Here is a 22,888-nt window from a genome sequence, read left to right as displayed (position 1 = left end):
ATTTGTTTAATAAATAAAGTTACTACATCTTTCATAAATCAGCCAATAAATGGAGAAGCATTTCCAGCATTATTTTAAAATCATCTTCCTTTCCTTTCCTTTCCTTTCCTTTCCTTTCCTTTCCTTTCCTTCTTTCCTTTCCTTTCCTTTCCTTTTTCCTCTCTTCTTCTCTCTTCTCCTCTCTTCTCCTTCCTTCCTTCCTTCCTTCCTTCCTTCCTTCCTTCCTTCCTTCCTTCCTTCCTTCCTTCCTTCCTTCCTTCCTTCCTTCCTTCCTTCCTTCCTTCCTTCCTTCTCCTTAACAGGGCTTAGATAAGGAGAAATAGGCCCAAGCAAAATGATGTTAAGCATCTCTGCATCGATAGAGGAATGTTATCAAGATCACATGAAATGATAGTAGCGTTTTATACTGCTTTGGTAAGACCACACTTAGAAAATAGGTTTGGATGCCAAGATACAAAGAAGATACGACGACTCCAGAAAGAGTGCAGAGAAGAGCAATAAGGGGACTGAAGTCTAAAACATATGAAGAATGGTTGCAGGTATGTCTAGTCTGGTGAAAAGAAGGATTGGGGGGACATGATAGCAGCGTTCCAATATCTCAGGGGCTGCCCCAAAGAAGAGGGAGTCAAGCTATTCTCCAAAGCACCTGAAAGCAGGAAAAGAAGCAACGGATGGAAAGTCATCAAGGAGAGAAGCAACCTAGAACTAAGGAGAAACTTCCTGACAGTGAGAAGAATTAATCAGTGCCTCGAGAAGTTGTGGGTGCTCCATCACTGGAGATTTTTAAGAAAAGAGTGGACAGCTATTTGTCCAGAATTGTATGGGGTCCCTTCCAACTTTGTTATTCTGTATTCTAAAATCAAGATGGCAGCCATTTTTAGATTTTCAAATTATGAGCAGCTCTCATTAGGGTCCAAAAGTAGGATATTGATATTTCATAACTTAAATATACATTAAATATGCATACACAGATTACATTTAATTTATCCCCTCTAAAGGGTCTGCCCCACCTTCTGTTGAAAAGACTATTCCAAGATTATAAAAAGAAACCCATACAATACAACTAGGGAAATATTTAATGTTTTTAATGTGTTAGTTTTATCATTTTAGTGTTGTTTTGATGCTGTTTTAAATTTTGATTGAGAGCCATCCGGAGGTGGTTATAAGATTGATGGCTATATTAAAATGAATAGAACAAAAGAGAACCAGAACAGCCCTTTATCTGAAATGGTATAGGGCAGGGGTAGGCAACGTTGGCTCTTTTATGACTCGTGGACTTCAACTCCCAGAATTCCTGAGCCAGCCATGCTGAGGGGAAAGGGAGAGGTTTCCAAGCTGAGCCATGCTGGCTCAGGAATTCTGGGAGTTGAAGTCCACGAGTCATAAAAGAGCCGAGGTGGCCTACCCCTGGCCTAGGCCTAGGTCACTTTATGACTCGTGGACTTCAACTCCCAGAATTCCTGAGCCAGCCACGCTGAGGGGAAAGGGAGAGGTTTCCAAGCTGAGCCATGCCGGCTCAGGAATTCTGGGAGTTGAAGTCCATGAGTCATAAAAGAGCCAAGGTTGCCTACCGCTGGTATAGGGTCTCCTGCTTGAGCAAGAGGTTGGACTAGAAGACCTCCAAGGTGCCTTCAAGCTCTGTTCTGATTAAAATAATAAAGTAAGGTAAAGTAAAGTAAAGTAGAGTAGAGTAGAGTAAAATAGAGTAAAGTAAAGTTCTGAAAAATACACACACCAGTCCCTTTTCTTAAACAGAAAGAAGAGCGTCCTTCATTACAAAGGACAGGTTGAATCTTCTCACACAGAAGCCACATGTATTTCTATTTTTTTTTTTAAAAAATAAAGTGCTGAAAGGATTTCCCCCCTCTTGCTCCCCCCTCTCCGGAACAGAGAGACATACATACACATGTATACGGACAATCATGCAGGAAGGACAAAGCAAACGAATAGCCCCCATGGAAACGGTCCCCAAATTAGAAAACATTTCACCTATATCTCCCTGAGCATGGACCTCTATTCCAGACTGCGTGTGGGGCACAGGATAGAGGGGATGAGAGATTTCAATTTATTTTTTTATTTTAAAAAAGACGTTTATTCTTGGTCAGTAGGTTGCTATGGAACTCAGGAGAGATGGCATTCATCCCTACTGCCGGACATTAAAGCTGTCCGTTCAAGCATGCCACTGGCATTCTTCGAATTCCACCAAATCTGGCAAGCAACACAGACACACACACACACACACACACACACACACACACACACACAAAGACCGCCCGACAAACCCCAGACAGGACATATTCCCGGATCTCCAGACAAGGCAGTGCTCGCTCTATGCGGTGGTGGGCTGGCCTAGGAGAAACGCCTTTGTCTCTTTTGAATCCCCCATCAGGTGGGAGTGGGAGAAATAAAGAAATTTTTTTTTTTGGGGTGGGGGAGGCAGATAATCAGAGACGGAGAAAGCCAGGGAAGAATCTCACAATCTCACCCGTTGGAGGGCCCACCCAAATGATTGGCTATTAGCCAGGCTGTTGATTTAACCAGGAATTTTTTGCGGATCGAACCACTAACCGGTTCCGCTTAAGTAAATTGGAGGGCAGGCTGAAACTTTAGTCAAATTTTGTTTGGAGAGAAATTGAAGCAGGGGGGAAAGGAGAAGTACGGGTGGCCCTCAACGTACGGCCGTAACCCAGCCCAGAATTTATGTCGCTAAGTGAGAAACTGGTTCAGCGGGTCTTGCCCCAATTTTACGATTTTTCTTGCCAGGCTTGTTTAAGTGAACCACTGCAGTTGTTGAGTGGCTAACACGGTTGTTAAGTGAATCTGGTTTCCTCTTCGACTTGGCTTGTCGGAAGGTCGCAAAAGGGGATTGCGTGGCCCTGGGACACTGCAGCCGTCATAAATGTGAGTCAGTTACCAAGCATCCTAAAGTAAATCGTTCGACCGTGGGGATGATGATCATGAGTCACTTTTTTCAGTGCCGTTGTACCTCTGAACAGTCATCAAATCAACTGTTGTAAGTCGAGGACTACCTATATTAAACAATAAGTATTAAATCCATCAGCCAGTTTGCGCACGTTTATCCGCCGTGGAAGAGGGTGTGATGGCTTAGCATTTAAAGACACTGGGCTTGTCAACTGGAAAGCTGACAGCCCAGGTTTGAGACCCGAATGCGAACAGCGGGATTGAGCTCCTATTCCTTGCTCCAGCTACTGGCCATCTAGCAGTTCCAAAGCATGCTAATGCGAGTAGATTACTACAGGGCTTTTCAACCTTTTCACCCATTGTACCACTTTTAGGATATGGCAACATCCGAGTACCACCGGTCGCCTAGCAAGGTGTCCAAAACTTGATGACCAAAAAAAAAAAAGGAAAAAAGGGATGAAGTAGAGGTAGTCCTCGACTTACAACAGTTCACTTAGTGACTGCTTGAAATTACAATGGCACTGAAAGAAGTGCCCCCCAAGCCACAGCCTAGCAAGACACCTGCCTACCCGCCTGGCGGCGCTCTTCCTCCTGTCTGAGGTTTTCATTGTTGTGAGCATTTCTGTTGAGGATTGGCAGCGGGGGTAGGGGTGAGGGGGTGTTTGGTTTTTATTCCCCCCGTCTGCTGGGTGGTTGCAGCAGGTTTTGGACACTTCACAAGACCCTGGGACACTGTGACCGTCATAAATATGAATCAGTTGCCAAGCATCTGAATGTAAATCACAAGACCCTGGAGATGCTGCAACATTCCAGCTGATCGGGGCATCTTCTGGGCTCAGCAGAAGCGCCAGGATCGGCGCCGAGCTCCAGCTGGAGCCTGGCGCTGTTCCTGGCGCTTCCGCTGAGCCCTGACAGCCCTGCAGCTCCAGCCGTCTCTCGCTTAGGCTTGTGTGGTGCTGCCCCCGGTTCAGTTCATTCCCCTCCCCCGCTACCACTTCTCTAGGATGGTCACGTACCACCTGCCAGGTGCCAAGGTACCACAGGTGGTACCCGTACCACTGGTTGAAAAGCCCTGGGTTACTAGGTACCATTTCAGTAGGAAGGTTACAGCGTCCCATGCACCTTTGATGTATAGCTATGCTGGCCACAGGACCACAGAAAATGTCTTTGGACAATGCTGGCTTCCTTAGCCAACAAACTGAGATGAGCATCTAGAGTCAGACAGGGAAAACTTTACCTTTTATCTACAATGGGGGTGCAGACTTCAGCTTGGCTGTGATTTCCCACTAGAGTAGAGTAATGACCCATAATCGTCATCCCTTGTCAAGTGCATCGCTTTATAAATATGCTTTTGCCTCGACACGTCACCATATATTTGGAAAGTCCTTCTTTGGAATCACCAATCCGTGGGGCCTCTCTAATTAATCAGTAGCAAAGGGAAGACCAAGGACATATTCATCACTTATGCTATGAATCTGAAGTCTAACACATTTGCTTAGGGAATAGTTCTGCTTTAGTACACTGAATCAACAGAAGTATGGGGTCAAAACAGCGAAAACTTCAGCTCTCAAAATCAGGGTCCTGCGGCAACTGAGATTGATATAGCCATCAATCAACAACTCTTTGAAGCAAACATGTATTCCCCCCCCCAGGTACACCTGAAATCAGCTGTGTGGCCCTGAGAAAAGAGGCAGCTGCTTTAATGAGTTGCAGACAGGCATAATATGTCTGCCCTTCGTTGTCGGGGCTTTATAAACACAGTCTTACCGCCATTTCGAATGTGCACGTATTTTTTACAAAATGTCAACGAATGAAGACAGTGACCCAGTTTCTGACAGACAAATCCTGCCAATTCTGTCTTGTATTGGGTACATTATGGATTCCTGTTGCACCCCTAGGCCTCCATTCCATACCCAGCAGATATCAGCTAGACCAGGGGATGTCCAACCTTGGCAACTTTATGACTTGTGGACTTCAACTCCCAGAATTCCCCAGCCAGCATGGCTGTCTGTCTGTGGAATTCTAGGAGTTGAAGTCCACAAGTCATAAAAAGGTTGGACACCCTTGAGCTATTTCTCAACGTGGGTTTAGTCATTTTCCAGAAAAGTATAACAACCTTTCCAGAAATGTCAACAGGTAGCAGACACAAAGACAGTATTGTGAAGATCATCTGGAGAACATCCTCCTACTTCACACCTGCTACATGTCAGTCATGCAACTTGACAGATGGCCAATCTCACAGTCTAAAAAATCTGCCCAAAGTCACCTCACTCCATGTCAGGAAGAGTCACTGGTGGTTGTTCTTCCTGCCGGCAGTTGTGCATTGGAGAGAAATCTGGGGGAACCATCCCTTCCTTTGCTTAACCTGACTCACAATTAGCAGGAACATCATTAGTTATGCTAGCATACTTCTCTGAAATCTCAGGAATTTAGGAATATATTTTTTATTTGACTGTGAGGAAGATCTCCTAGCAATTAATACCAGGGTTAGGGTTTACCTTATTACATCATCTAGGAAACACTTTCCCTGTGGTAGCTGGAGATAAATGAAGTTGTGATTCAAAGTCCGTAATCACCTAGCTTGATAAGCAGTTTGATTTAACTTGTGTGATAGGACATAATCTCCTCCAGTGTTAATCAGGGTGGAGGTGGAACGGTATAGCAAGAGCAGGGCTGTCTCTTCTCATAACCCCTGAAAAAACTTTGGGCTCCAGGAACGTAGGCAAAGAGGTGGAACTGTTCTTCCTTAGACAACTAATTTCCATCTTTGACTTTGAACATAGACTCATAGGGCTGGAAGGGACCTTGGAGGTCTTCTAGTCCAACCCACTGCTCAAGGCAGGAGACCTTACACCATCCCAGATAAATGGTTGTCTAGTCAATTCTTGGAAACCTATAGTGATGGAGGCAAGTTGTTTCATTGATTAATCGTTCTCACCCTCAGGAAATTTCTCTTTACTTCTAGATTGGATCTCTCTTTAACAAGCTTCCACCCGTTACTTCTTGTCCTGCCTTCTGGTGCTTTGGAGAATAATTCAATCTTTACTGTAATATTATCATGACTTCTTGTAGCTTAGAAGATGAGACTGATATTCTAATGTTTTTAATCTTATTAAAACCTTAAACGTTTTATTTGAAGGACCCGTCTTCTCCTGGTTATATCTACCCAACCTACCAAAGCAGGGAGGCAAGAAATGCTTCTCCTAAGGAGGTAGATCTAGTGAGACCAAGAAGAAGGGACTTCTCTGTGGTGGCACCTTCCTTGTGGAACATTATCCTCGCAGAAATAAGATTGGCCCCCACTTCGATGCTCTTGCACAAGGCCCTGCAGACTTGGTTGTGCCAACGGCCCTGGGCAACCTAGAGCAGGATGGAGTCCATCAAGTAACTTATTTGATTAATTGTTGTCTCCAGGGGATTGGGGTGGGTGGGTTAGTGCTTTTTATTGTTTTATATAAGATTTTTAACTTTATAAGCTGCCCAGAGAGTCACTCATAGTGAGTTGAGTGGCCATATAAATTTTCATAAACAAACCAACCTCCTAATTGGTTTATTCTGTTATTTATGGCAATGTAAGCTATCCAGAGTTGCTCGATAGTAGCATATAAATTTAATAAGTAATAATAATAATAATAACACTTCCAATTGATTCAAATAGAATAATCGCCAAGGAATTCCACACACTTGCCAATACCTTCTAGCAGAATTATCACTTAACCAATGCAAGTGATTCACTTAACAATTGTGGCAAGAAAGGTTGTAAAATGGGGCAAGACACACTTAACTGCCTTGCTTAGCAACAGAAATTTTGGTCTATGGTCACAGGTCGGGGATTACCTGCAACTTCAGTTTTCCAGAATCAAGTGGGGAGGTAAACCAGAATTACCCTGATCTGTCTGACATTCTAGCAGTTATTTCAATATGTGATACATGTAGACAGAATTTCAACTCTCCTAATTGCTAGTTATTACAAAGGAAAATAGTTGAAGATTGTTATAGTATATATTATAGGCTAGCTACTATTATATTACATTATAGTATATATTAATAGCTATAGCTACTTTTTGGCTTTTAAAATTTCAAGGGGAAAAAAGGCTAGCATTGCAGTCCTATTGTTTGTATTTATATGTGGGGTTTTAAAAAATAATTGTATCTGATTTATTACTGAATTTATGCCCAACTTTGTGCTTTATATGAACCCTGAAGGCAGATTATATAATACTGTATTTATTAATCATATTTTATTGCCACCCATCCATACAAAGGGATTTTGGGCGGTGTACAATAATTGAATAAAACAGGAACTAGATTAAAAAAAACCCATCACTATCAATAGATAAAAAAGAGATTATTAAAATAAGAATATTATCAAAAGTTTTTAAATATACAAATTCCACAGAGAAAGCAAGAACATGAATCATAGGGGAGTCTCCTTGGAGTGCTTAAAAGTCACTCAGACCTAATAACATCACTAAGTCTTGCAAAAACCTCTTAAAGTTCACAAAGTTGAGGAACACTGTGGACTTCAACTTCCAGAGTTCATAGCTGGCTGGGGAATTCTGGGAGTTGAAGTTCACACATTTTAAAAGTTCACAAGGTTGTGGACTTCAACTTCCAGAGTTCATAGCTGGCTGGGGAATTCTGGGAGTTGAAGTCCACACATTTTAAAGTTCACAAGGTTGAGAAACATTACAATAGCAGGGTAGGAGTCAGCCTAACTTTGAGGAGAAAATGTTCCACAAGAAGGGTGCCATGCCAAAGCAGTGGTGGGATTCAGCTGGTTCGCACTGGTTCGGTAGAACCGGTAGCTAACTTTTGCTGCATTTGGAGACTTCTGGCTTCCAGAAATCCAGTCTACGCCTGGGAGGCCTGGAGGAGGCCTCTCAGGCCTAGAACGGCCTGCCGCAAGTGTGTGGATGCCAATTTCGGAAGTCCTCCTGGGAGGCCTGGAGGTGGTTTCCCAGGCCTAGAATGGCCCACAGGAAGTGCATGGATGCCACTTCCAGAAGTCGCTTCTAGGCCTCTGAGGCCCAGGCCTGCATCGAATAAGAGAACCGATTGTTCAGGTTACAACCATTCATTCAAAGTTACAACAGCACTGAAAAAAGTGTCTTGGGACCATTTTTCACGCTCACAACCATTATAGCATCTCTGTGGTCACACGATCAAAATTCAGACTCTAGGCAACTGACTCACATTTATGATGGTTGCAGTGTCCCGGGATCATGTGATCGCCTTTTGCAACCTTCTGATAAGTAAAGTCAATAGGGAAGCCAGATTCACTTAACAACCATGTTACTAACTTAACCATTCACTTAACAACTGTGGCAAGAAAGGTCATAAAATGGGGCAAAACTTACTTAACTGTCTTGTTTAGTGACATAAATTTTGGGGTCAATTGTGGTCATAAGTTGACTACCTACCCCCTAATCCTCTTCATATGAAACCTAAACCCTAATCCTCTTTATATAAAACCTGTGGTTCGGCTGCCTTATTTTCTCTCTCATTTTGAAACAAAACTATCTATCATCTATCTATCTATCTATCTATCTATCTATCTATCTATCTATCTATCTATCTATCTATCTATCTATCTATCTATCTATTTTGTATAACCACCCATCTGACCAAAGGCAACATAAAAATATGATTTTTCAGAGTTATGCAAACATATGTTGCATTTTTCTATCACGTGTCACCCACCTATTACGGTAATTGCACCACGATGTTCCACTCACCTTAACATGAAAGCTTTAACCTTCAAAGTTAGCTAATCTTTTTATGAATAGATCAATATCATCTTTATGGGGATTTTAAGTCTCTGAAGCACGGCACCCCGCCAGAAAGCAGCACCATTAAAGTCCAAAATAAGATTCACAAACATCTTCATATCAGAATGATAGAATTAAATCTACTTCAAGTCAACTTCAATTTTTACTAATTATACGACCGGGTCCATTTTGTTTTCCTGACAAAACACAGAAGAGTTTTTGCTATGGTTTTCTCCCTCAGATGTTTGTTTGATTTCTCAAATTAGTCCCCATCCCTGAGATTTCCTGATGGAGCCCCATCCAAATTCTCACTTCAACCCTGCCTAGCATTTTTGAGATCTGACGTCAGAGAGGTGCTGCCCCCTATTGTGGGTAACTGTAACTACTGTATGTATTTAAAATTCTTAAATTTATACTAATCTGTCCAGACTAACTGCTTCCCTTTTATCACACATGAGCACAAAAGGTAATTTAACACCATACTCCTGTTTTAGCAACATTATTAATTTGTGCACTGGGTGCTTTACTTATAAGATATTTTCAGTTGTAACGTCATTTCTGAATAATGGAACACAACGAAGGCAAGAGTCCCATCCCACTTCTCGCTGAGTAACTACAATCAAAACTTTATGCCCTTTGGAATACAATGTGTACCTCAAATACAATACATGCTGAACTTCCAGGTTCTCTTCCTTTTTAAAAATAAATGAAACCAGAGAGAGAAAGAGAGAGAACAAAATGAAAGCCGTAATTGTTTTGGAAAGCAAACAAAAAATGAAAGTCTAGATTTCATGCATTTATTTGGCCTAAGATGATAAAGTTCTGTTCAAGGATTTAATGCGACTGTTTGTGTACGTATCGGTTGAATTGAAGAGTGTAAATATTACAGTTGAGAAGCAGCCATAATTAATTTAATAGCTGTGATTGTATGCAAAAGTGGGAAGACAGTAAGGCTCTCTTCCCACACTATATTTTATTCCCATCCAGCCAATATTTCCAGGTAAGGAAGAGAAAATATTTTAAACAAACCATCGTGGTCAGGCAGAACGCAAGCCTTTTAATCTTTTCTTAGATGCCTGCCATAGTGCTGTTAAAATCAACAACTGGTTTAGATGTGATTAAATCTACTAATTGTGATCTGCTAAACTGCCTCTATGTTAACTGTATTTAAAAAGTCATTAGCCTACAAACAGGTCAGCTTTCCCATCGCTGCTCTGCCACGTTTGAAAGATTCAAGAGGAAGAAAGAAAAGACAAATAATCCTCATTTTGAACCTGCAATTGCTTTGCTAACAGATCCTGAAACAGCTGATATGCGGAGGTGTGACTCACAGGCCTAATAACCTGCATATTAAAATTAAGACATGCTACCACCCAGCAGACAGTTTTCAATCCTCTAGGGCTCTCTTTTTCCACCTTTTAAGACATGAAATTCACAAACTGAGCCAAGCTTTCTTCTCTAAGCCAACATTCCAAACAGCTGCAAAAGTTTGAAAAAGTCTTTTTCTGTCTCCATGGGATCAAGGGCTATGAGGAAGGCCAAGACGTTTTCTTATTCTTTCTGCTCAGTTTTAAAACGTTGTCCAAGGGGGTCCAATCTTGGCAACTTCAAGACTTGTGGACTTTTGACTCCCAGAATTCCCAGAGCTGGCTGGGGGGGATTCTGGGAGTCGAAGTCCACAAGACTTAAAGTAAGCCAAGATTGGACACTCCTGCCTTAAGCAGGTATAAACGGCTGCTCCATTAATCCGAGATTCCTTACCTTCTAAACGCCCTGGTCACATCCTTACGAGTTTAGCAGAAGTCTCGAAAGACTTGGTGGTACTTGTGGTCGTTTCAAGCATGTTTGTGGCCCAAAAAAAAGGGGGGAGGAAAAACTTAACTCCCCGGCTACCGCTTCCTAAACAGCTTGCAGTCCAGAGGCAGGTGGATTTGTGCAGACACTCCGGGCTTGGAGAGCAGCCAAATCGGAGGCTCAGCATAGCTCAGAGCTCAAATTACTTTGCTTTTTACCTGCCAATTACCAGCCAGCCTCGGCTGACCAGGGCTGAAGTGGTGGTGATGTCAGGGGAGAAGCGCGGGGGTGGGATGGGGGCAAGAGATTAAAAAAAGAAATCAGTGTGAGTCACTCCCTAACTGTGTGTGTAGGGAACCGACTTGCATCACCGCTGAAAAGAAAGATGGAGGGACCTTCTAACAGCAGCAAAACATCCTCCCAAGACTATATCGGACGAAGCGTTTAGCAAAGAAAGGCGATTTCCTGGTTGGCTGGCTTGTTTCATTCTACTACCCCTTTACAAGGCCTTGGTAAGACCACACTTGGAACACTGCATCCAGTTTTGGACACCGGATGCAATATAAAAAAAGATGTTGAGACTCTGGAAAGGGTGCAGAGAAGAGCAACAAGGAGGATTAAGGGGCCGGAGGCTAAAACATACGAAGAACGGCTACAGGAATTGAGTACAGGCAGTCCTTGACTTACAACAGTTCATTTAGTGACTGTTCACAGTTAACAACGGCACGGAAAAAAAAGTGACTCAAGACCATTTTTCACAGTTACGACCTTTCCAGCATCCCCGTGGTCATGTGATCAAAACTGAGACGCTTGGCGACTGGTTCATATTTGTGACGGTTGCAGTGTCCCAGGGTCAGAGGATCCCCTTTTGCAACCTTCTGACAAGCAAAGCCAAGTCAGGTTCACTTAACAACCGTGTTACTGACTTATCAGCTGCAGTCACTCAACAATGGAGGCAAGGAAGATCGTAAAATGGGGTGAAATTCACTTAACAACTGTCTCACTTAACAACAAAGGTTTTGGGCTCAGTTGTCATAAGTTGAGGACTAGCTGTATGTCTAGTCTAGTGAAAAGAAGGACTAGGGGTGACATGATAGCCGTATTCCAATATCTCAGGGGCTTCCCCAAAGAAGAGGGAGTCAAGCTATTCTCCAAAGCACCTGAAGGCAGGACAAGAAGCAACGGATGGAAAATAATCAAGGAGAGAAGCAACTTAGAACTAAGGAGAAACTTCCTGACAGTTAGAACAATTAACCAGTGAAACAGCTTGCCACCAGAAGTTGTGAATGCTCCAACACTGGAAGTTTACAAGAAGAGATTGGACAACCATTTGTCTAAAATGGTACATCTCTTGCTTTAGCAGGGAGGTTGGACTAGATTAGAAGATCTCCAAGGCCCCTTCCAAAGCTGTTCTGAGCAAATAAAGCTGATTTACTGATTTGTTGGTTTCATCTTTTTCCAATGCAGTGCTTTTAATGATGTTCTCATTATGTTTGATTGCATTTTTGAAGCCACTCCAGGGCTGTTAAAGAAGTAGCCTATCGGTTTTCTAAGCAAATGACAGACAAATCAAATCAAGAGAAGTTCTAACCCTATTTTCAGAATGCCAGCAGACTTCACCACTCGATGCAATAGCGTCAGCATTTATTTTATGGACTTTTTTTATTGTTTTCATGGTTTCTTAAAATTGTTTTTATGGTTTTTATAATTTTAAAACTGCAAGAGGACCAGAGTCACTTGGTTGAGTTGGACAGCTACAGAGAATGAATGAATGAACGAACGAACAAACCAACCAACAAATAAATGCACCTAAATGTTATTTTCCAACGAGTAGATGGTTTGGAAACAGCAATCCAGCCTTTGGCATGATACTCTTCAAATATTTGCCTCTGAAACACCAAGATTTGTGATTTATTAAGGCTGCAATTATGGGAATTGTAGTCCTTGCTTCAGGACTACAATTCCTTGGATTGGAAGAAAGGAAAGAAGGAAGCGCCAGCCTCTGGAAGCCTAATAGCAAATAAGTTTTGCATGCATGGAAATTCCCACCTTCAGTAATTAGCAGCTCCATGGACAAATATTTGCATATTTATAACTAGTGTTTCTAAAAAGATGAAGAATTTACTACTCAAAAGATGATGGTTAACTGATCTAAAGTAAGTGATGGGCGTGTAATGTTGATGGCAGAAACATGTCAATCAAATAGTTGGAATTTATATGATGTTTAATACAATAACACTGTTTATTTTTCTATGCCACCATGTTTGTATATAGTTTGCAGTTTTGCAATTGTGATTCAAGTTTCATGTTCCTTTCTTCCTTCCTTCTCATACAACTTCTTTCCTCTTTCTTCCTTCCTTCCTTCTCCTTCCTTCCTTCCTTCCTTCCTTCCTTCCTTCCTTTCTTTCTTTCTTTCTTTCTTTTTCTTTCTTTCCCTATCTTTTCCTGGAAAACTCTTAAGAGAGAAATAAAGAAAAAAATCAATTTTAGGAGTCCTTCTCCCTCCCTTTCATCTCAAAAAATATCTATCAATGTCATCCTTGGGAAGATTCACTTTCAGTTTAAGATAGCTGCCAAAGAACCTGACCATTAAATCTACTGCCACTTTTCCAAACTGGCTTTTAACAAAGTCTAAGTTTGTATTTTTGAAAGCTTAAAAGTTTCGATTTGATTTTATTGCATTTCTGATCTGCTTGATTTTTTTCCTTTTTCTTTTTTGTACGCCTTCCAGTTTGCTTTTGAGAAAAAGGCTGTATTGTTTGGGTGGGTTGGCCTGCCCTAAAAGCTTTCAGATACAAGCTCACTTTGCATCGATCCACTAAGTCTTCCATGGAAAGGAGGGGGGGGGGGGAAATAAGAAAAAAAATGATTCACGCCAGACCTGACAAGGTCAGAGTCCTATGTTTCAAATGCCTTCAGTCTGATTTGTCTTGCCTATAGCCTTATCCAAAGAGATGATTAATATTGCACAAGCCTATCTCAAGCAGAACATTAGCAACTGCTGCTTAAGCAAGACTTCCACGGCAGTGATTTTATTCATAATCGCTGGAACCAAATCCATCAGCTAATTGATTTCATTCACAAAAAGCAGGATTGGCTGGATTTAATTTCTGTATGCTCTGGGTCAAAACTTGCATGAAATGACATTAATGCAGTAAGAAATGGAAGGGAGGGGAGGGGGAAGGGACAGAGACAGATTGGTTTAAGGAGGATTGATTTAAAAATAAAAAAACTGCTAGTGGCTTTGTGGTTCTTGAAGCATTATCTATCTATCTATCTATCTATCTATCTATCTATCTATCTATCTATCTATCTATCTATCTATCTATCTATCTATCTATCTCACATTGCCCTGATACCTCCAATTCTACGCGGGGGAAAAACCCGAAGGACCAAAGATCTACATACAAACACCCGCAAAAACCTCAGTAACAACTATCTATCTATCTATCTATCTATCTATCTATCTATCTATCTATCTATCTATCTATCTATCTACATATCGATCTATCTATCATCTATTTTTCTTTCTATTTATCTATCATCTATTTTTCTTTCTATCTATATCATCTATTTTTATTTCTTTCTGTCTGTCTTATCTCTCTACCTATCTCTCTACCTCTCTGCCTACCAACCTACCTATCTATCTACCTACCTACCTATTATCTCTCTCTCTCTCTCTCTCTCTCTCTCTCTATCTATCTATCTACATATCAATCTTATCATCTATTTTTTCTATTTATATCTATTTTTCTTTCTGTCTGTCTTATCTCTCTACCTATCTCTCTACCTACCAACCTACCTATCTACCTACCTACCTATTATCTATCTATCTATCTATCTATCTATCTATCTATCTATCTATCTATCTATCTATCTATCTATCTATCTAAATATTGAAATATAAAAACAGTATATAGATAGTCCTTGATGTACAACCATTTGTTTAATGACCATTCAAAATTATAGCAGAACTAAAAAAACCTAACCTATGACCCTTTTTCACACTTATGACACTTGCAGTATCCCCATGGTCATGTGATTAAAATTCAGATGCTTGGCAATGAGGATTCATATTTCTGACGGTTGCAGTGTCCCAGGAACAAGCGATCATATTTTGCGACCTTCTGACAAGCGAAGTCAGTGAGGAAGCCAGAGTCACTTAAAAACTGTGTTACTAACTTAACAACTGCAATGATTCACTTAACAATTGTGGCAGGAAAGGGGGCAAAAAAATGGGGCAAAACTCACTTAACTGTCTCACTTAGCAACAGAAATGTCAGGCTCAATTTTGGTCGTCAGTCGATGCTGCAACGGGGAAGCTGCGATGCAGATAAGTTGTGAAAATCGGTCGTAAGTCTCTTTATAAGTGCCGTTATAACTTCGGCCACTCAATGAATGGCGGTAAGTCGAGGACTACCTGTACGTGAACCAGAATGCCTTCCAACTTTTCCATTCTCCGATTCTCCGATCCAAACAAGCAGGTAAAAAAGTAGATAAGTAGGCAGACAGAAAAATCAAACGGAGGGCTATTGCACTGAATCCGGGAGATCTCTTCCTGAAATTTCAAGTGGGAAAGCCGCAGCTACACATCTGGCTGGCCAAGCATGTAACCTGCCTACTGTGTTAAGATGCAGCAAGATAACTAGTCCCTCAGCATTCATTCACAGTACATGGAGTCCTTGAACTTTCCGGTTTCTTTGCGAGCCCGGCAGATGCTTTAAAAAAAGAACATTCAATTCTCTCTGGTACTTGGCAAGGAGGCCCAAAGGACAACTCGGGAAGAGGACGGCCATTTGTGAAGGTGGTTTCAGGATGGGAGATCAGATTGTGCTTCCCTGTAAAGCTTGGGAAGATTAAGGAACTGGACAGCCTTAGCCCATTAGTACAGGGGTCCTCAACTTTGGCAACTTTAAGACTTGTGGACTTCAACTCCCAGAATGCCTCAGCCAGCAAAGTCTTAAAGTTGCCAAGGTTGAGGACCCCTGCATTAGTAAGTAACCGCCTTGCTAGGATCTGCTCTTCTCAGCTTAGAGCCCTGGTGGCACAGTGGTTCGAACGCAGTATTGCAGGCTAAATCTGCCGACCGCCAGCGGTTCGATTCTGACCAGCTCAAGGTTGACTCAGCCTTCCATCCTCTTCGAGGTCAGTAAAATGAAGACCCAGATTGTTGGGGGCAGCAGCCTGATGCTGTAAACTGCTTAGAGAAGGCTGCAAAGCACTATGAAGCGGTTTATAAGTCTAAATGCTATTGCTGTTTCATTAGGCTTTGCTTGGAGGAGCCAAGGTCCTCATTTCTCCCTGGAAAGCATTTAATTCACATCTGTCCACGTGAATTTTATAACTGAGTGCTCAGTAAAACTGAAAAAAATTCTCTTGTTTCCATTATTATTTACTTAATTTTGTGGCTGGATCCTCCCCGCATTCAGAAATTAAATGACTGGGACAGTTACAGAAGCTGTCAATTTCTCTGCAAATAGATAAACTAAACAGGCGCCTCTTCTTACCGGATTAACCCGTTTCTGGGTTCACAGAACACAATAAATTATAGACTGATGGAATGAACTGGATTGGCATAACACTATTGGCATAACACCAAGCAATCATTAAAATTAATGAAGTTTTACCTTAGGGGAAGGCAGCTGGTAGATCTTTCAATATGTTAAATAAATAAATGACGATTAGCGGGGCTGGAGGCTACAATATACAAAGAACAGTTTCAGGAATAGGGTATGTCTAGTCTAGTGAAAAGAAGGAATGGGGATGACATGATAGCAGTGTTTCAATAATTAAGGCTGGGGAGTCAACCTATTCTCCAAAGTACCCAAAGGCAGAACAAGAAGCAATGGATGGAACCTAATCAAAGAAAGAATCAACCTAGAACTAGGACACAGGTCTGCAACCCGCGGCTCCGGAGCCACATGCGGCTCTTTCAGCCATCTCCTGCGGCTCCCAGTCCTCTGCCATGTGCAGTCCAAAAAAAAAAAAGTGGGACTAAAAAAGTTCAACCAATCAATTCAAATATGCAGGGTAGGTGCATATCTCGCCTTGGCTCCACTCTTCAGTCAAACCCTGTTCTGCGCATGTACGCACATGCGCACACATTTTTTGCGGCTCCCAGTTTTTCCTTTTGTGAGGGAACCGGTTCCGAGTGGCTCTTTCACTGTTTCAGGTTGCTGACCCCTGAACTAGGAGAAATTTCCTGACAGTTAGAACAATTGATCAGTGGAACAACCTGCCTCCAGACGTTGTGGGTGCTTCAGCAATGAAGGTTTTCAAGGACAGATTGGACAGCCATTTTGTCTGAAATGGTTAGGATCTCTTGCATGAGCAGGGGGTTGGACTAGAAGACCTCCAAGGTCCCTTCCAATGCTGTTATCCTGTTAAAATACTTATAGTTAAACTTGTGATATGAACTGAATCGGTTTGTCACAAAAGACAAGAAATTCTACTTGAGAATGAAAATTGAAAATGTTATCTCTTTATTGTAGCCAATATACTTCTTGAGCCGATTTTTCATAGTTGTAATAGATGGAAACTTGCTTTTTCCAACAAAATTTAATTCAGAGAGAGAGAGAGAGAGACGAAAATGTCAGGAAATTCTTTTTATATATACCACCACAAATCAAACAAGGTGCACAGTCACCATGTGGTTTACTGCAACTGTTTAACTGTAACAGGAAACTCCATTTACAACAAAGGAACATAGAGTATGTACCAAAGATCCAAACTCATAAACATTGCCATCTAGTGGCTGAATACTAATGTAGCTGTTGCACAGAAATACATTTGAACAATGAATTCCAACAAAAATATCAAGGTGGCAGCTATGGCCATGCATTTTAAACTCTCCAAAAGGAGAAAGGCTTTTTAATTGCACTGTTACAGCCAATTACCTTGGCCCTTTTCATTCTACAATACACCAGCTGTTAAAACTAAGATTTTTGGCAAAGATACCACATTCTATGGATCTCCAGTGCTTTTACATAGTCAAACAGGACCCCCAAATGCCTCTTTGCTTTGGATAAAGACCATCAGGTTTTTTTCATTGAAAAGAGAGTTGCTAAACACAAAAAGGAATGGTTCTGGAATGGGTCACATTCAGACCGGATGCTGATCGAACACTTCAGATGGCAATGACTTTGCCATCTGACTTTGGTTTTTTTTTGACCTGATTCTCAAGTTTGACAAAGAGTTCAGGAAGCCTTGTGCCCCAGAAAAAGCACACTTTGTGCAGGCAGAATTCCAGCTTTGAAACACAGAGGATAGGCAGAAGAGAGTTGGTTTTAAAAAGAAATGGGGGAACGAGAAAGAAAAAGCTTATGGATCGATCCCTTCACTAGGTTGCACAGATGCAATATTGAGGAATAAAAACAGTGCTCAGAATGGTAGAGGATCTCCTGCTTGATCAGGGGGTTGGACTAGAAGACCTCCAAGGTCCCTTCCAACTCTGTTATTCTATGTTCTACTCCTCAGTCTCAAAATGTCAAGGCTTCATATGTGGCTAGTCCTCAATTTACAATCATTCCTTTAAAAACCTTTCAAAGTTACAACAGCAATGAAAAAAGGCAGTTATAAGCAGTCCTTGCACTTATGACCATCCAAATATCCCCATGATCATGTGATCAAAATTTGGGCGCTCGGCAACTGGCATGTTTTTACGATGGTTGCAGCATCCCAGGGTCACATGATTGACGTCTGCGATCTTTCCAGCTGGCTTCTGAGAGCAAAGTCAACGGGGGAAGTTGAATTTAACTTACCAACTGTATGATCCACTTAACGGCTGCGAAAGTTTGCTTAAAAACAGTGGCAAAATAGGTCCTCAAATGAAAGATCCTCGACTTACAACCATAGTTAAGCTCAACATTTCTGTTGCTAAGTGAGACATTTGTCAAGTGAATTTTGCCCCATTGTACGACCTTTCTTGCCACAGTGGTTTAAGGGAATCACTACAATTATTAAGTTAGTAACATGGTCGTTAAGTGAATCTGGCTTCCCCCATTGACTTTACTTGTCAGAATTTCACAAAAGGCAATCACATGACCCCGGGACACTGCAATCGTCATAACTATGAGTCAGTTACTAAGCGTCTGAATTTTGATCATGTGACCACGGGGATGCTGCAATGGTCGTAAGTGTGAAAAAAGGTCACTTATTTCAACGTTGTAACTTCAAACGGTCATTAAACGACCTGTTGTAAGTTGAGGACTACCTGTATTATTAAAAAAAAATAGTAAAGAAAAAGGAAAGAAACCTATAAAAAATGGCTCCCCCTTCAACACAACAAATATAAACAATTTTTATAACTTATCACCTTCTCTTTAAATACAATAAATGATCTCTAATGTCCATATCTCATCTGTTACCTTTAAATAAATCGTCAAAACTTTGTTGCTCAGTCCCAGTCAGTAAAAGTCCACTAGCAGCTAACAGAGATAGATAACAGCCAGAGACAGATGACGACGTAGCACTTTCAACCTTGATCAAACAAACCAACTTTATATTCCTTCCCTTCATTCTCAATCCGTTCAAATAATGTCATAGAACTTGAGTTCTTCTCGTTTTTTTCTTCAGCCCTTCTCACAACATTCTTCAAAACAAGCCCCTTTTGATCAGTCCGATATAGGGAAATGGCCAGCCTCGCTTCTTGATGAGGGACCATACCAGAGTCAAAATCATGGGGTACAACTACTCATTACACTTCCCGCCTGGCTTGATTATACCTACCTGCGGACAACTAGCTTCAATGTTTCCCAAGATCCTTTCACTAAGGAGATAGCTTTCTGCCTGGAGCTGCTTAGATAGACTTCATTGATGAGGACCACTTCATCTCCAGGTTGCAGTTGGGTGTGCAGTAAATCTGCTCTCCCTCCTTTTTCAATCTGGGACAGGACAGGTGGAGAGAAAAGAGACCAATTAGAGAGATGCTTTCAATATGCTCTGGCTACCTACATCTTCTCACCTGGAATAAAATAAGGGCCTGCCTTACTAGCTCCAGAGGCATTCACAAGTTTCCCTTGGAAACCAACAGGTTGCTATAAGACAGGCAGTCTGTTGTGATTCAGGGTCAGCCTGTGGGTTCGGCAGTTGGGTCGGACGACTCAGAGGAGGAGGGGGGTGTTGAAGACCTTGCTGAGGGGGTTGAAGATCTTGCTGATGAGAGCCCTCAGCCAGGCCCCTCCCACTTGGTCACCACGGAGACCCAGCTGTGTGAGCCTGACAGTGTGGATGAAGATGACCCACAGCTGGCCCTGTTCAAGGACGCCCGACGCAGGAGGCAGTCAATTAGGAGTAAACAGAGGAAGGCAATGGGGCTCCTCGGAAGGAGGCACAGAGAAGCCACGCCCTGAACTCTATATAAGGGGAATGTGTGGGGGGGCTGGTTTGCTGAAGGCAACCGCTTGGATAGTTCATGTTTCTTAAAGCTCCTGTTTCTTGGTTTGTCTTGTTCCGTTTGTTTTTGTGGTAATAAATTTGGCAGGCGTAATTCCAGCCTCTTGCCTTCTTGTAAAAGGGGTTGTCCCTGCCTTTTCTGCAGGGCCGGTAGCAGGCTGGTACAGAACACAGTCCACATCTTACGATCACAATTGAGCCCCAAATTTCTGTTGCTAAGCAAGACAAGGGTTAAGTGAGTTTTGCCCCTTTCTTGCCACAGGTGCTAAGTGAATCACTGCGGCTGTCAAGTTAGTAACACGGTTGTGAAGTGAATCTGGCTTTGCTTGTCACATAAGGCAGGGCTTTTCAACCTTTTCACCCATTGTACAACTTTTAGGATATGGCAACATCCGAGTGCCACCAATCGCCTAGCAAGGTGTCAAAAACTTGATGAACAAAAAAAAAAGGAAAAAAGTGATGAAGTACAGGTAGTCCTCGACTTACAACAGCTCGCTTAATGACTGTTCGAAGTTACAATGGCACTGAAAAAAGTGCCCACCCAAGCCATAGCCGAGCAAGACAACTGCCTGCCCGCCCGGCGGCGCTCTTCCTCCTGTCCGAGGTTTTCATTGTTGTGAGCATTTCTGTTGAGGATTGGCAGTGGGGGTGGGGTGGTGCTTGGTTTTTATCCCCATCCCACCCCCCTCTGCTGGGTGGTTGCAGCAGGTTTTGGTCACTTCACATGACCCTGGGACACTGTGACCATCATAAATATGAATCAGTTGCCAAGCATCTGAATGTAAATCACAAGACCCTGGCGATGCTGCAACATTCCAGCTGATCGGCGCTTCTTCTGGGCTCAGCAGAAGCGCCAGGATCAGTGCCGAGCTCCAGCTGGAGCCTGGCGCTGATCCTGGCGCTTCCGCTGAGCCCTGACAGCCCTGCAGCTCCAGCCGTCTCTCTCTCAGGCTTGTGTGGTGCTGCCCCCGGTTCAGCTCATTCCCCTCCCCCACTACCACTTGTCTAGGATGGTCGCGTACCACCTGCCAGGTGCCAAGTTACCACAGGTGGTACCCGTACCACTGGTTGAAAAGCCCTGACATAAGGGGATCACATGACCCTGGGGCACGGCAATTGTCATAAATATGAGTCAGGTGGCAAGCCACCGAATTTCAATCACATGCCGACAGAGATGCAGCAATCATCATAAGTCCCTTTTTCAGTCTTATTGTAACTTCGAACGGTCACTAAATGAACTGTTGTAAGTTGAGGACTACCTGTACAGGCTTCCTATCAAATCATACAAAATTAAAGGAAACTTGATGTAATTAGAGAGAAAAATCAGAGGTAAGCTCTAAAACAGTGTTTTTCAACCTTGGCAACTGTAAGTTGGGTGGACTTCAACTCCCAGAATTCCCCAGCCAGCCTGGCTGGCTGGGGAATTCTGGGAGTTGAAGTCCACCCATCCTAAAGTTGCCAAGGTTGGTAAACCCTGCTCTAAAGAGTAAAAACGTTGCATTATAATCCAAGTGCAAGGGTTGTGAGTTCAAATCCTGATAAAGCACTGTGCATGGAATATATAAGGCCCAACCAATAGGGGCTTTTCGGATTTGATGGGTTGCATCAAGAACAAAACCAGTTGTGTCATATCTCAGGGCCCCCTAGTGAACATAACCATTGCAATATGTATTATATAAATCCATGATGATGACACCTTTCCCACTTTGTGGACATATACCGTACCTGGAAGGGAATGTAAATATATGGTGTTGAAAGGACTTTATGAGCATTTAGAGATATGGTAATATTTGAAATAATTTCAGATGAAAGGGGGAAAGTTCCAATCCAGCAGTTACAGCTGCCATTTTGACCCTTGCAAAGAACTCAGTGTTGACATATTCTCAGAAATGCACAATCCTGTTTTTTTAAATAATAATAATAATATTAACTTGTTTTATTGTGGTTCACTGTTTTTGTGTTTGTGGCTTGATATTCAGGGCTGGCCCAATCCTTAAGGAGAATTAGGCAATGGCCTTAATATTAGATAGACAACATCTTGATTGGTTTTTCCAGAATAGAATAGAATAGAATAGAATAGAATAGAATAGAATAGAATAGAATAGAATAGAATAGAATAGAATAGAATAGAATAGAATAGAATAGAATAGATGGAGTGGAATGGAATGGAATAGAATAAAATAAAATAAAATAGAGTAGAGTGGAGTGGAGTGGAGTGGAATACATTAGAATAGAATAGAATAGAATAGAATAGAATAGAATAGAATAGAATAGAATAGAATAGAATAGAATAGAATAGAATAGAATAGAATAGATGGAGTGGAATGGAATGGAATGGAATAGAATAAAATAAAATAGAGTGGAGTGGAGTGGAGTGGAGTGGAGTGGAATAGAATAGAATAGAATAGAATAGAATAGAATAGAATAGAATAGAATAGAATAGAATAGAATAGAATAGAATAGAATAGAATAGAATAGAATAGAATAGAATAGAATAGAATAGAATAGAATAGCTTTATTGTCACTTTAAATTTACATTAATACATTAGAATGAGATTTCGTTGCGTACAGCTCTCAAAGGGTAACCATTTCCAATACACACTGCATAAACTTGACCAAAATATAACAACAACAATAATAATACATATACCCGCATACACACAAGTACATGACCCAGAGAAACAACACAGTGAATCGTGGGGTCCTTGGTGCTGTCTGAACTTGGTTGCTTTCTTGGCTTGCCACTTGTAGCAAACAGAGAGCAAAGCCCACTCCCTTGTAGCACTGATGATGTTACCTAGCTGGGTAATGAAACGTCTGCAAGAAACCCACCAAGCTCAGAGAGCACCAAGGGCCCCACAGTCCAAGCCTGAGCTACAAATATTCTCTTTTAGCCCTTGGGGTTTTAACAGCGTTAACCAAAACTTAACTTGCTTCTCAATACGTAGTAAAGTTCAGTTGTCAGCTTCTGCTTATAGAGCAGGAAGGAGCCAGCATTTGGCCTTTTC

At 41.9% G+C, this 22,888-nt stretch overlaps 1 protein-coding gene across 2 annotated transcripts in view; it reads right to left on the bottom strand.

The window, feature by feature from the left end:
- Positions 1–10,559, bottom strand: part of SHROOM3 (shroom family member 3) — a 163,953-nt gene extending 153,394 nt beyond the window's left edge. For both annotated transcript variants that reach the window (XM_081332567.1, XM_081332569.1), the window contains exon 1: positions 10,455–10,559. The gene's annotated coding sequence lies outside the window, so the exon portion shown is untranslated. The remainder of the gene's footprint in view (positions 1–10,454) is intronic.
- Positions 10,560–22,888: the final 12,329 nt, after the last annotated feature.

Source organism: Vipera berus (genome assembly GCF_964194415.1).
Source record: "Vipera berus genome assembly, chromosome: 7".
Classification (NCBI taxonomy): domain Eukaryota; kingdom Metazoa; phylum Chordata; class Lepidosauria; order Squamata; family Viperidae; genus Vipera; species Vipera berus.
Note: the sequence above shows the minus strand (reverse complement) of the source record. Positions and strands in the feature narration are given on the sequence as shown.